The sequence below is a fragment of the Piliocolobus tephrosceles genome, chromosome 12 (genome assembly GCF_002776525.5).
Source record: "Piliocolobus tephrosceles isolate RC106 chromosome 12, ASM277652v3, whole genome shotgun sequence".
NCBI lineage: Eukaryota > Metazoa > Chordata > Mammalia > Primates > Cercopithecidae > Piliocolobus > Piliocolobus tephrosceles.
The window spans coordinates 44,782,196-44,798,020 of NC_045445.1; the positions used below are offsets into that span (position 1 = coordinate 44,782,196).

Here is a 15,825-nt window from a genome sequence, read left to right on the forward strand (position 1 = left end):
TAACATCCAAGTCATTTTGAATATCTGGAAAGTGTTCCCAAGAAGAATGAGTACAAATAAACCCAGGCTGAGTGGAAGACAATAAATACCTAACTCTCCAATCCCTAGATACAGACAAACATTTACAAGTATCAGAATTATCCAGGAAAATATGGCCTCCCAAGTGAACTAAATAAACCACCAGGAACCAATTCTGGAGAAACAGAGATATGTGACCTTTCAGACAGAATTCACAATAGCTGTTTCGAAGAAACTCAAAGAAATTCAATATAACACAGAAGGAATTCAGAATTCTAACAGACAAATTTAACAAGGAGATCGAAATAACTAAAAATAATCAATCAGAAATTCTGGAGCTGAAAAATGCAACTGGCATACTGAAGAATGCATCAGAGACTTTAAATAGCAGAATGGATCAGGGAGAGAAAAAAGAATTAATGAGCTTGAAGATAGGCTATTTGACAGTCAGAGGAGACAACAACAACAACAAAATAGAACAAAAAACAACGAAGCATGTCTATAGGATCTAGAAAAATAGCCTGAAAAGGGCCAATCTAAGAGTTATTCATCTTAAAGAGGAGATAGAGATAGGGGAAGAAAGATTATTCAACAGGATATAACTGAAAACATCCCAAATTTAGATACAGATATCAATATTCAAGTACAAGAAGGTTCTAAAACACCAAGCTCATTTAACCTAAAGAAAATTACTTCAAGGCATTTAATAATCAAACTCCCAAATATCAAGGATAAAGAAAAAACCCTAAAAACAGTAAGAAAAAAGAAACAAATAACATACAATGGAGTTCCAATACATCTGGCAGGAGACTTTTCAATGGTAACCTTACAAGTCAGGAGAAAGTGGCATGACATATTTAAAGTGCTGAAGGAAAAATATCTTTCACCCTAGAATAGTATATTCCAAACAAATACCCTTCATGCATGCAGGAGAAATAAAGACTTTCCCCAACAAAGAAAAGCTGAAACATTTAATCAACACTACATGTGTCATACAAGAAATGCCAAAGAGAGTACTTCAATCAGGATGAAAAGGACATTGATGAACAACAAGAAATCATCTCTAGGTACAAAATTCACTAGTAATACTAAGTACACAGGAAACACAGGATATTACTAAAATGTAGCTGTGGTGTGTAAGTTCACTTTATCTTAAGCAGAAAGACTAAATGTGAATGAGTCAAAAATAATATAATAACTACAAAAACTTTTCAAGACCTACAAAGTACAATAAGATAAAAATAGAAACAACAAGATGTCGAAAAGCAGGAAGATGAACACAAGGCTTAGAGACTTTATTACTTTTGCTCCTGTTTGTTTGTTTGCTTGTTTATGCAGTGTTAAGTTATTATTGGTGTAAAGTCATGGGTTGTAAGACAATATTTGCATGCCTCATGGTCACCTCAAACCAAAAACACATACAATGGATACACAAAATATAAAAATCAAGAAACTAAATCATAACACCACAGAAAATCACCTTCATTGAAGGAACACAGGAAGGAAAGAAAAACCACAAAACAACAAGGAAACCAATAACAAAATGGCAGGAGTAAGTCTTTACTTGTCAACAATAATATTGAATGTAAATAAACTAAACTAATCAAAAGCCAGAGAGTGGCTGAATGGATTAAAAAAACAAGACACACTTAACCTATAAAGACACACACACAGACTGAAAATTCAGGGATGGAAAAAGATATTCCATGTCAATGGAAATCAAAAAAGAACAGTACACTTATATCAGACAAAATAGATTTTGAGAAAAAACTTTAAGAAGAGACAAAGAAGGTCACTATATAATGATAAAGGGGTCTATTTAGAAAGAGAATATAACAACTTTAAGTATATTTGCACCCAACCATGAAGCACCCAGATGTATAAAGCAAATATCATTAGAGCTAAAAAGACAGGCTCCAATACAATAATAGATGGAGACTTCAACACTCAACTTTCAGCATTGGACAGATCATCCAGACAGAAAATCAACAAAGAAACATTGGACTAAGTCTGCACTATAGAACAAACGGATCTAATAGACATTTACAGAACATTTCATCCAAGAGCTAAAGAAACTAAACATTCTTTTCCTCAACACATGGATAGATAACAAAGCAAGTCTTAAAACATTCAAAAAATTGAAATAATATCAAGCACCTTTTCTGACCACAAGGGAATAAAACTAGAAATTAATATAAGAAGAATGTTGTAAACTATACAAATACATGGAAATTAAACAATATGCTCCTGAATGACCAGTGGGCCAGTGCAGATATTAAGAAGAAAATTGAAAAATTTCTTGAAAGAAATGATAATGGAAACACAACATACCAAAACCTAGTACAGCAAAAGCAGTACTAAGAGGGAAATTTATAGCTGTGTCTACATCAAAAAAAGAGAAAAAATCCTCAATAAACATTCTAATGATGGATCTTGAAGAACTAGAAAATCAAGGGCAAATCAAACCCAAAATTAGTAGAAAAGAAATAATAAAGATCAGAGCAGAAATAAATAAAATTAAAATGAAGGAAACAATACAAAAGATCAATGAAACAAAAGTTGCTTTTTTGAAAAGTTAAACAAAATTGACATACTTTTAGCCAGACTAAGAAAAAATGAGAGAATATACAAATAAATCAAATTAGAAATGAAAAAGAGACATTCCAGCTAATACTGAAAAAATTCAAAGGATCATTAGTGGCTCCTATGAGCAACTATATACCAGTAAATTGGAAAATCTAGAAGAAATTAACAAATTCCTAGACACATGCAACATACCAGTATTGAATTATGAAGAAATCAAATATCTGAACAGTGCAATAACAAGTAAGGAAATGGAAGTTGTAATAAAACATGTCCCAGTAAAGAAAAGCCTGATACCTAATGGCTTCATTGCTGAATTCTACCAAACATTTAAGAAAGAATTAATGTCAATCCTTCAACTATTCTAAAAAGTCGATAAGAAATTGAATACTTCCAAACTCATTTTATAAGACCAGTATTACCTTGACAGCAAAACCAGACAAATATACATAAAGAAAAGAACATTACAGGCCAATATCCCTGATGAATATTGAGGCAAAGATCCTCAAAAATACTAGCAAACCAAATGCAATAATACATTAAAAAGATCATTCATCATAACTATGTGGGATTTATCCCTGGGATGCAAGGATGCCCCAACATAGGCAAATCAATGAATTTGATACACAATGTCAATTGAATGAAGGTCAAAAACCATATAATCATTTCAATTGATGCTAAAAAAGCATTTGATAAAATTTAACATACCTCATGATAAAAACTTTGAAAACATTGAGTATAGAAAGAACATACCTCAAGATAATAAAAATCATATATGACAGATCCACAGCTAGTATTATACTGAATGAGAGAAAACTGAAAACATTTTCTCTAACATATGGAACATGACAAGGATGCCCACTTTGTCCACTGTTATTCCACATAGTACTGAAAATCCTAGCTAGAGCAATCAGATAATATAGGGGAATAAAGGACATCCAAATTAGAATGTAAGAAACCAAATTATCCTTGTTTGCATATGATATCATCTTATATTTGCAGAAACATGAAGACTCACAATAGAACTACTAGAACTGATAAGCAAATTCAGTAAAACTGCAGGATACAAAATCAACATACAAAGGTCGGTAGCATTTAAATAGGTCAATGGTGAACAACCTGAAAAAGAAATAATAAAAGTAATCCCATTTACAATATTCATAAGTAAAATTAAATAATCAGGATTTAACTTAACCAAGGAAGTGAAAGGTCTCCTTAATGAAAACTATAAAACAATTTGAAAAGAACTTAAGAGGACACCAAAAATGGAAAAACATTCCACGTTCACAGATTGGAAGGATCAATGTTTTTATAATGTCCACACTACACAAAGCAATCTACAGATTCAATGCAATCTCTATCAAAATACCAACGATGTTCTTCATGGTAATAGAAAAAACAATCCTAAAATGTATGTGGAGCCTCAAAAAATCCAGAGTAGTCAAAACTATTCTAAGCAAAAAGAACAAAACTGGAAGAATTGTTGCAGGAAGTCAGGAACCCCAAATGGAGGGTCCGGCTGAAGCCTTGGCAGAAGAACATAAATTGTGAAGATTTCATGGACATTTATTAGTTCCCCAAATTAACACTTGTATAATTTCTTATGCCTGTCTTTACTGCGATCTCTGAACATAAATTGTGAAGATTTCATGGACATTTATCACTTCCCCAATCAATACCCTTGTGATTTCCTATGCCTCTCTTTACTTTAATCTCTTAATCCCATCATCTTCTTCGTAAACTGAGGAGGATGAATGTCTCCTCAGGACCCTGTGATGATTGTGTCAACTGCACAAATTGTTTGTAGAGCATGTGTGTTTGAACAATATGAAATCTGGACATCTTGAAAAAAGAACAGGATAACAGCGATGTTCAGGGAACAAGGGAGGTAACTTTGATCTGGCCACCGGTGAGTCATATGGAACAGAGCTAAATTTCTCCTCTTTCAAAAGCAAATAGGAGAAATATCACTGAATTCTTTTTCTCAGCAAGGAACATCCCTGAGAAAGAGAATGTGCCCTGAAGGTAGGCCTGTAAACGGTCCCTTTAGAAGCGTGCTGTCTTTTATGGTCGAAGTCAAAGGGATGAAATAAGCTCCGGTCTCCCGTAGCACTCTCAGGTTTATTAGGATGAGGAAAATTCCTACCTAATAAATTTTGGTCAGACAGGTTGCCTGCTCTTAAACCCTGTTTCCTGATAAGATGTTATCAATGACAATGCATGCCCGAAACTTCATTAACAATTTTAATTTCACCCCATCCTGTGGTCCTGTGATCTCGCCCTGCCTCCATTTGCTTTGTGATATTTTATTACCTTGTGAAGTATGTGATCTCTGTGACCCACACCCTATTTGTGCACTCCCTCCCCTTTTGAAAATCGCTAATAAAAACTTGCTGGTTTTTTTGGCTTGGGGAACATCACGGATCCTGCCAACATGTGATGTCTCCCCCGGACACCCAGCTTTAAATTTCTCTCACTTGTGCTCTTTCCCTTTATTTCTCAAACCAGTCAAGACACTTAGGAAATAGAAAGAACCCAAGTTAAACATTGCGAGTGGGTTCTCCTGATAAAGAATCACATTACCTGACTTCAAATTATATTACAGAACTTTAGTAACCAATACTGTATGTTACTGGCATAAAAACAGACATGTACACCAAAGAAACAGAATAGAGAACCCAGAAAAAAATCGACACACCGGCAGTGAACTCATTTCTAACAATGATGCCAAGAACATACCCTGGGAAAAGACAATGTCTTAAATAAATGGTGCTGGGAAAAAATAGGATATTCATATGTACAACAATGAACTGGACCCCAATGTCTTGCCATATACAAAAGTCAAATCAATATGGGTTAAAGACTTAAGACCTCAAACTATGAAACTACTAAAAGAAAACATTGGGAAATCTCTCTAGGATATTGGTCTGGGCAAACCTTTTCTGAGTAATATCACATAAGCACAGATAACCAAACCAAAAATGGACAGATGGGATCATATCAAGTTAAAAAACTTCTGCATAGCAAAAGATACAATAAACAAATTGAAAAGATAACTCACAGAATGGGAGCAAATATTTGCAAACTATCCATCTAACAAGAGATGAATAACCAGAATATATAAGGAGCTCAAACAACTCTATAGGAAAAATCTAATAATCTGATCAAGAGATGAGCAAAATATTTGAAAAGGCATTTTACTCAAAAGAAGATATATACAAATGTCAAGCAGGCACATGAAAAGGTGGGCAACATTAGTGATCATCAGAGAAATGGAAATCAAAACTACAATGAGCTATCATCTCACCTCAGTTAAAATGGCTTATATCCAAAAGACAGGCAATAACAAATGCTGGTGAGAATGCAGAGATAAGGGAACCCTTGTATGCTGTTTATGGAGAACAGTTTGGAGGTTCTTCAAAAAAACTAAAAGTAGAACTACCATATGATCTAGCAATCCTACCACTGATTATATACCTAAAAGAAAAGAAATCAGTGTAATGAAGACATATCTTTATTCCCATGTTTGTTAAAGCCAAAATTCACAATAGCCAAAATTTGGAAGTAACTGGAGTGTCTATCAATAGATGAATGGATAAAGAAAATGTACTTATTCACAAAGGAGTACTAGTCAGCTACAAGAAAGAATGAGACCCTGTCTTTTGCAACAACATGGATGGAACTGGAGATCATTACGTTAAGTGAAATAAGCCAGGAACAGTAAGACAAACTTCACATATTCTCATTTATTTGTGAGGCCTAAAAATCAAAACAATTGAACTTGTAGACGTAAAGAGTAGAAGGCTGGCTATCAGAGGATGGTAAGGGGAGTGGGAGGGCATAGGGGAAGTAGGGATGATTAATGGGTTAAAAAAATTAGAAAGAAAAAATAAGACTTACTATTTGACAGCACAACAGGATGACTATAATCAATACTAATTTAATTGTGTATTTTTAAATAACTAAATATAATTTGATTATTTGTATCACAAAAGATAAATGCTTGAGGGGATGGATACACCATTCTTTATGATGGGATTATTACACATTGCATGCCTGTATGAAGATATCTCATGTATACCATGAATGTATACACACACCTATTTATCCACAAAAGTCAAGAATTTAAAAAAAATTTTAAGGAAGAATCAGGGAAACATGACATCAGCAACATTACACTGCCAAAAGAATAAAATAAAGCACCAGAAACCATCCCCAAGAAGTAGAGATTTATGAACTCCTTGGCAAAATATTCAAAGTAATTGTTTTATGGAAGCACAGTGAACTTCAATAAAAGGCAGATAAACAACTTAATGAAATCAGTAAAATAATAAATTACCACAATGAGAAATTAACAGAGATTTTTTTTTTTTTTTTTTTTTTTTTTTTTGTAATGGACTACAAGTGTTGACAGGGATGTGGAGGAACTGGAAATCATATATGCCTCGTGGGAATATAAAATACTCCATCCACTTTGGAAAACAATTTGGCAATTTCTTAAAAAGTTAAGTCTACACATACCTTATGATGCAGTCATTCTCTTCCTCAGCATTTACCCATGAGAAATGAAAGCCTATGTCCATGCAAAGACTTATATATGAATATGTTTACAGCAGCATCATTGGTAATAGCCCAAAACCCAGAAATATTTCAAGTGTTATGAGCAGATGAATGAAAAAAGAAAATCTGGTATATCTATATAATGGAACATCACATAACAATAAAAATGAATAAATGATTGACACCTGATATAACATGTTTGTTTGAGCCTCAAAATAATTATAGTGCATTAAAGAAGCCAGACCCAAAAGCATACATACTATATGTACAAATCCATTTTATATTGCTATAAAAGGATATGCTCTGTGTAAATTGTAAGGAAAAAATTTATTTCTTACAGTTCTGGAGGTTAGGAAGTTCAAGGTCAAGGGGCACTCATCTGGTGATGGCCTTATTGCTATGTCATCTCATGGCAGAATGTGGAAGGGTAAGAGGGTGAGAATGAGCCAGATAAGGAAAGAGAGAAGGGGGTAAGCTCATACTTTAATCATGAATCTTCTTCTGAGATAACAAACCCACTCCCAAGATAAAAACATTAATACATTCATGAGAGCAGAGCCCTCATGGTCTAATCATCTTTTAACAGTCCCACTTCTTAACGCTGTCACAATGGCAATTAAATTTTCAACATGGGTTTTTGAAAAGGCATTCAAACCATAGCAGTGTGTGATTCAATTTATATAAAACTCTAGAAAATTACAACTAATATGCTGTGAGTGAAAGAAGATAAATGGCTGTTTATGGGAGAGGAGCAAGAATGAGTAATTACAAAGGGGCAAGAAGAACATCTGGGGATGAATGATAGATATGTTTACTATCCTCTCTGTTGTAATGCTTTTATGAATATTATACATATATATGTTTATATATTTAAATATGTGTACTTTATTTTATATCAGTGATATCTGAAAAAATTATTAAAAAGATAAAACAGAAATTTAAAGTAACATCAAAAGAAAGTAGTTAAATTGCTGATATATAGTTGGAATCTGTACAAAGTCCATAGTCTGATTGAAGCACTTACCCATACAGTTTAGGCATTAGTTAGCAAGCAGTCTTTTAAAAGTCTTTAACCACTGCTGCTCTTTCCCTCTGGGAACACATAACAAGTAAAGGTTATGACTCAGTCATGTTTTCCATGGCTAGACACAACCACAAACACTTTCCCCATCACTACTCCCCTGCCCAGTTTTATACAACCTTAGCTTTTGTTTGTATGGAAATATTTACTGAGCATCTACAATATATCAGGCACTGTATTAGGCAGGGGTGAAGGCCAAGGTGTCAGATGCAAAAGTGAATAAGACATGGTTCCAGCCCTTAAAACACTACAGTGGTAAAAAGGACAAAACGCCACCCAAGTTTAAAGAGCAGTTTGTTTTCCATGTTCCAGTGTCTTTCTGCTCTCTACCTCATTCTTCCTCTTAGAAAAAAGGTTAATCAGATTCAGGATTGCAATCCATTGGTGTCAATAAATCTCTGGAAGGACTATAGCAGTGCCTGCCTACATGATCCCTGGAGTTGCTGGGAGCCAAAATGTCTGGGAAACTGGAGCCTTTCCTGTCTCTCTGGCTGTTGCCTGAATTCACAGGCTTTATCAGAGCTCTGGCTCTCAATCTGCCTGAAAACATGAATGAAGTCCTGGAGAATCCAGAGACTATTAAAAACTCCATCTGGGTTTTTATCTCCACAGCTATCCAGCTCCTCTTATCTTTTATGAACCACACATCCCCGCCCCTCAACCAATCCAACTGAACAATATGGCCTACAGTTTGTGCTTCTAGGGGTCCTTTGGATGCCCAGGGCTGGTCTGTGAGAAGAAATGAACTCCAGAGTGTCATCAGATTGGGAAGCTCAGGGTTATGTGATAACATGAAAAATAGGTTTGAAGTTGTTGGGAACAAGCCCCCCAAAATCTGGCCATAAACTGGCCCCAAAACTGGCCATAAACAAAATCTCTGCAGCACTGTGACATGTTCATGATGGCCATAATGCCCACGCTGTAAAGTTGTGGGTTTATGGGAATGAGGGCAACGAACATCTGGCCCACCAAGGGCGGAAAACGCTTAAAGGCATTCTTAAGCCACAAATAATAGCATGAGCGATCTGTGCCTTAAGGACATGCTACTGCTGCAGTTAACTAGCCCAACCTATTCCTTTAATTTGGCACATCCCTTTGTTTCCCATAAGGGATACTTTTAGTTAATTTAATATCTATAGAAACAATGCTAATGACTGGCTTGCTGTTAAAAAATACGTGGATAAATCTCTGGGGCTATCAGGTCTGAAGGCTGTGAGACCCCTGATTTCCCACTTCACACCTCTATATTTCTGTGTGTGTGTCTTTAATTCCTCTAGTGCTGCTGGGTTAGGGTCTCTCCAACCTAGCTGGTCTCAGCAGGAAGTGCCAGGTGCTTCAACCTAGAGTATTTGGACAAAAATTAAAAATAAGCATTTCATCTAGCTATGTGTCAAAGATTGAGGAATTAGTCATTTACATTGACTTCCCAATGTATGCCACCCATTAACCAAAAGGCACAGTTATTTCTATGCAAATTATCCAATGTGTATCAGAAAAATTTAGTTATAAGCTGTATTTGATCACAACGTCAAATTCTGTTTATAAATACTCAAGCTCCAAAGTGGTTTCTTCTCTGCAACCACTTTAGAACATGTTTCTTCATGACACAAGGACGTGATGTCACACCCTGTTAATGCTGAAGCAAGAAACTCCTGTCAGTTTCCCATACTGTGATATGCCAAGTTGTAACATTTTCTAGAATTATCCAAGACCAATGCATTCCATCCCTGGTTAATTCATGCCTCGTATGTTTAAAGTTGTCCAGAGAATGAGCATCACATTCTACTTTAGAAGACTGATTCTTTTCTGTATCTAACTTAACTGCAATATCGTGTTAAGATGAACATTGACTTAGAGTTAAACTCCCCAAACCTCATTTTCCTAATCTGTAAATCAATAAGGCAGAACTACATCTCTAAAACCATAATCTCTAAAGTTCCTTTTATTTCTGGCATTCAGTGATTTTTTCAATTCATTTTCATATTCAATCAGTAGTCAAATCGTGAGCATGTGCTATGTGCCATAAACTACATTAAGTAGGGAAGTGGTGGGGGCATCAGATACAGGAATGAGTAAGACATGGTCCCAGCCCTTAAAAATCTCTAGTGGGCTTTATTTCCATGATATCTTAAAGCCCCTAAACCTTTTCTTCAGGGGATGAGAGTCATTGTTGTGTGTATTTGTATTTTGAAGGAGGAGTAAAATCTTACCTACATTTAGAAAGCCAGATCAATTCAGTGGAAATGACTGAAGAGGCTGCTGCAATGGTGCCTGGCAGAAGTGAGGAGGGCTTGAGCTAAAGAGACTGGAGATGAAGAAGCCCATGAACAGTTATTCAACAATGTTAAATCAGTAAAATGTCTGGGACTCTTAAATGCTTTGCATTGTGACCACTGTGGGGCATGTAAAATAGTATGAAGGCCTGCCTATGTCTTCACAGTTATAGAAGACAGTACATCCTCTCTTGGAAAAAGTCATGAGAAACAAACATTTTGCTGTGGAACAATGAGTCTGGAAAAACTAATTTGTAATATGGAAAGTTGTTCCAAGCTAGTCGTGATAATTAATTCTCTTTCCATAGTAGACGCTAAATACCATAGGGGTTAAAAGAGGAAAGAAATATGCACCAACTGGAGCAATAAAGTCAAACTTCATAGAGGAAGGGGTTGGGATATCTTTGGTAAAAGGAGAAATATGCAAAGACAGCAAGGCATAGGTTGGGAGTGCCATGTGGTTTGTTGGTGGAATAGAATGTGGTGGGTGAGAGTAGTGTGGGATAGATGATTAAGCTATATTGAAGATAAAGTTGAATTAGACAGGTTGAAGTAAAATCTAAGAATGTGCCTAAAGCTGTGCTAGATAGTTATGGCTCCCAGTAAGATGGCAGAATAGGAGTTTTCTACCTTCGTCCCCCAGTCATGCACCAAATTTGATAACCAGCCATGGACTGGAGTACCTTTGTGTAAGTCCAGAGTTCCAGTGGAGAAGTTCCAGCATACCTCTGGAGCAAAAAAATTAGAGGATAGAGAGATTAAAAAGGTAAAAAGAACATTTTCACTTTACCCATGTAACCCCACCTCCAACGCACTATAACTCAGTGCTAAGAGAAACCCCCATCAACCCATGATTCATACAGTGGGGAAAAGTGAGTGTATTTTAAGTGAGCACCCAGAACTTCCAGTTGTGTAGAATGCTGCCTATGAGTCACATTTTTTCTTGCCCTACACAGAATACTAAGGGGATCAGCACAGTTGAGTGACTGGGAGATGCCTAAAAGTAGGGGAGAGGGGAAAGGTGTAGTGTTTTCTAATGTGATTAAAATTAAGTTGCTTTCAGCTTAAAATAGGCTGTTAAAACTATAAAATGTTTTGTTTAAGGATCATAGCAACTACAAAGCAAAATCTATAGATGATACACAAAAGAGAAAGAGAAAGGAATCAAATCATACCACTACAGAAAACTATCAGATCACATAGGGAGACAGGATGAGATGAATAAATGAACAAATGAACTATAAAACAGACAGAAAATAATAAACAAAATAACAACCATAAATCTTTATCTATCAATAATTACTTCAAATGGAAGTGAACTAAACTTTTTAATCAAGAATGGCTGAATGCTTTTTTTAACGACCCAACTGTATGCTGTTTACAAGAGACTCACTTTACCATTAAGGACATATAGAATGAAAGTGAGAGGATGCAGAAACATGTTACACAAATGGAAATCAGAAGAGAGCTTGGGAGCTATATTTATATCAGACAAAACAGACCGAACATCAAAAAATTTGTGGCAAGAAACCAAGAAGTTGACTGATTAAAAGAATATAGCAATTGTAAATATACATGTACCTGACATTGGAGCACTTAAATACATAAAACAAATATTAACAGATCTAAAGGCAGAAATTGACAGCAATACAATAATATTAGGGTACTTCAATACTCCACTTTCAACAATGGCTACATCATTCAGATATTAAATTATCAAGGAAACAGCACATTTCAACTATATCTTAGACAAAATGGATCTAACAGACACAGACAACATTCCATTCAACAGCAGAATAAATACACACTCCATTCAAGTACACATGGGATAGTCTTGAGTATAAATCATGTATTACATCAGAATCATCTAAACAAATTTAATAATATTGAGATCATATTAAATATTTCTGCCATTGACAACAGTATAAAACTAGAAATCAACAACAGAAGAAAAACTAGAAATTTACAAATATGTGGAAATTTACAAATTAAATAGCATACAACTGAGCAGACAATGGGTCAAAGAAGAAATCAAAGAGAAAAATTTAAAAATACCATGGAACAGGTGAAAATGAAAACAAGACATACCAAAACTTATACAGAAAAAGTAGTTTAAAATAAAAACTATTACAGCAATAAAATACCCACATAAAGAAAAAAAAAGGGTGTCAAATAAACAATTTAAGCTTACACTGAAGGAACTAGGAAAAGAAAAACAAACTAAGGACAAATAGCATAAATAAATAAAATATTAATGAAAAATAGAAAAGATGAATGAAACTAAGAGTTGGATATCTAAAAAGATGAATGAAATTGTCAATACTTCAGTTAGACTAAAATGAAAAAGACTCAAATACATTAAATCAAAAATGAAAGAAGAGACATTATAAATAATACCACATAAATAATAAGGGTCAGAGAAAACACCATGAACAATTATATGCCAACAAATTAGGTAACCTAAAGGAAATCAATAGGCTTCTAGAAACTTAGAACCTACCAAGACTGAATCATGAAAATGGAAAATTCAAACTGTTGGATAAAATGTAAGGATACCGACTCAGTAATCAAAAATATTTCAACACGGAAAAGCCCAGGGCCTGATGGTTTCACTGTTAATTCTACCAAATACTTAATGAATGATTAATACAATCCTTCTCAAACTCTTCCAAAAAAATTGAAGAGGAAGGAGCATTTCTTATATCCATCTTATGAGGCTAGCATTGCCCTCACCCCAAAGCCAAATAGGGATACTACAAGGAATAAAAAATACAGGGAAATATCCTTGACAACCATAGATACAAAAGTCCTCAACAAAACACTATCAAACCAAGTTCAACAGCACATTAAAAGTATATTTCATTACAATCAAGTGGGATTTGTCCTGGGGATGCCAAGATGGTCCAACATATGCAAATCAATAAACGCAATACATCATATTAACAGAACAAAAACCAATAACCATATGATCATCTCATTAGATGCAGAAAATGTATTTCACAAAATTTAATATCCTTTCATGATAAAAACTCTCAACAAGTTAGGTATAAAAGAAATGTACCTCAATGCAACAAAGGTCATAAACTAGTCCACATCAAACATTATACTCAAAGATAAAATATTGAAAGCTTTTCCTTTAAGATCAGAAATAAGAAAAGAATGCCCGGTGGGTCTCAGCAGCTCGGGTGGCAGAAGGAGTGGGAGTGGCCAGTCAGCCCATTTTTGCGAAGGCTCTTGGCGCGTCGTGGCCCACAGGCGCCCAGCATGCGCCTTCCCCACCACCAGGATGCCCAAGAGGAAGGTCAGCTCTGCCAAAGGGGTCGCCAAGGAAGAGCCCAAGAAGAGATCAGCACAGTTGTCAGCTAAACCTCCTGCAAAAGTGGAAGCAAAGCCAAAAAAGGCAGCAGCGAAAGATAAATCTTCAGACAAAAAAGTGCAAACAAAAGGGAAAAGGGGAGCAAAGGAAAAACAGGCCGAAGTGGCTAACCAAGAAACTAAAGATTTACCTGCAGAAAATGGGGAAATGAAAACTGAGGAGAGTCCAGTCTCTGATGAAGCAGGAGAGAAAGAAGCCAAGTCCGATTAATACCATATACCATGTCTTACCAGTGGTCCCTGTCTCCCTTCTTGTACAATCCAGAGGAATATTTTTATCAACTGTTTTGTAAATGCAAGTTTTTTACTAGCTCTAGAAACATTTTTAAGAAGGAGGGAATCCCACCTCATCCCATTTTTTAAGTGTAAATGCTTTTTTTTAAGAGGTGAAATCATTTGCTGGTTGTTTATTTTTTGGTACAACCAGAAAAGTGTGGGATATTGAATTATGGGAGGCTTTGACTGTCTCAAGTGTCAGCTTAACATTCTATAGATGGGGGGTTAGTTTTTATATCCTATAATACAAAGCATATTAAATGGCAATATGGAGTCAGTCCTGCATTTAATGTCTTGAACATTTTAAATTCTATTCTCATGTTGTTTTTTAGTAGAATTGTTTCCTAAAGAAAACCACTCCTTGATCATGGCACTCCCTGTCAGAATTGTGTGCACTCTGTAACATCTTTGGTTGTGGTAGTCCCGTTTTCCTAATAACTTTGTTACTGTGCTGTAAAGATCACAAATTTGAATATGTAGTGTACATGCTAATTCAGTTGTGAACTGGTGGGCCATATGTAACAGCTGACCAACATGTGAAGATACTGGTACTTGATATCCTCTTAAGGAAAATTTGCTTCCAAATTTTAAGCTGGAAAGTCACTGGAATAACTTTAAAAAAGAATTATAATACATGGCTTTTTAGAATGTTGTTACATATGTTAAGAATTGTGTACAAATTGAAATGTCTGTACTGATCCTCAACCAATAAAATCTCAATCATGAAAATAAAAAAAAAAGAAAAGGATGCCTATTTTGCCACCTCTATTCAACATAGTACTGGAAGTCCTAGCTAGAGCAATTAGACAAGAAAAAGAGATAAAAGACATCCAAATTAGAAAAGAAGCAAACCTGTCTCTGTTTGCAGATACATGATCATATATATGCATAACTCCACATATGCCAATAAAAATTGTTAGAATTAATAAACAAATATAATGAAGTTTTGGGATACAAAATCAACACATAAATATTAGTAACCTTTCTATTTACTAATTAACTGCCCATAAAAGCAATTAAGAACAGAAATCCCATTTATAATACATCAAAAAGAATAAAATACTTAGTAATAAATTTATACCAGGAGGTAAAAAATCTGTAAATTGAAAGCTACAAAATATTAATGTGAGAAATTTATGAACACACAAACCAGTGAAAATATATTCCATGATTGCTGATCAGAACAATCAACATTATCAAAATGTCCATACTACCCAAAACAATCTATAGATTTAATGCAATCTGTATAAAAATTCCATGGCATCTTTCATAGAAATTTCTGAAAATCCTAAAATTTGCATAGAACCATAAAAGATCCAAATAGCTAAAGCAATCTTGAGCAAGAAGAAAGCTGAAGACATCATACTTCCTCATTTCAAATTTTATTACAAATGTATAATATTTAAAACAATATGGTACTGGCATAAAAATAGACACACTGACCAATAGAACAGAATAGAGAGACCAGGAATAAATCCATGCATCTATGGTCAATTGATTTCAAACAAATGTGCCAAGAACATATAATGGGAAAAGAGGAGTTTGTTCAATAATTACTATTGGAACAACTGGATATCCACTTGCTGAAGAATTAAAATGGACACTCATATCACACAATATACAAGAATCAACTCAAAATGGATTAAAGGCTTAAACATA

At 34.8% G+C, this 15,825-nt stretch overlaps 1 pseudogene; it reads left to right on the plus strand.

Moving 5' to 3' along the window:
- Positions 1–13,801: 13,801 nt before the first annotated feature.
- LOC111536617 lies at positions 13,802–14,308 on the plus strand (annotated as a pseudogene).
- The last annotated feature ends 1,517 nt before the right edge of the window (positions 14,309–15,825 follow it).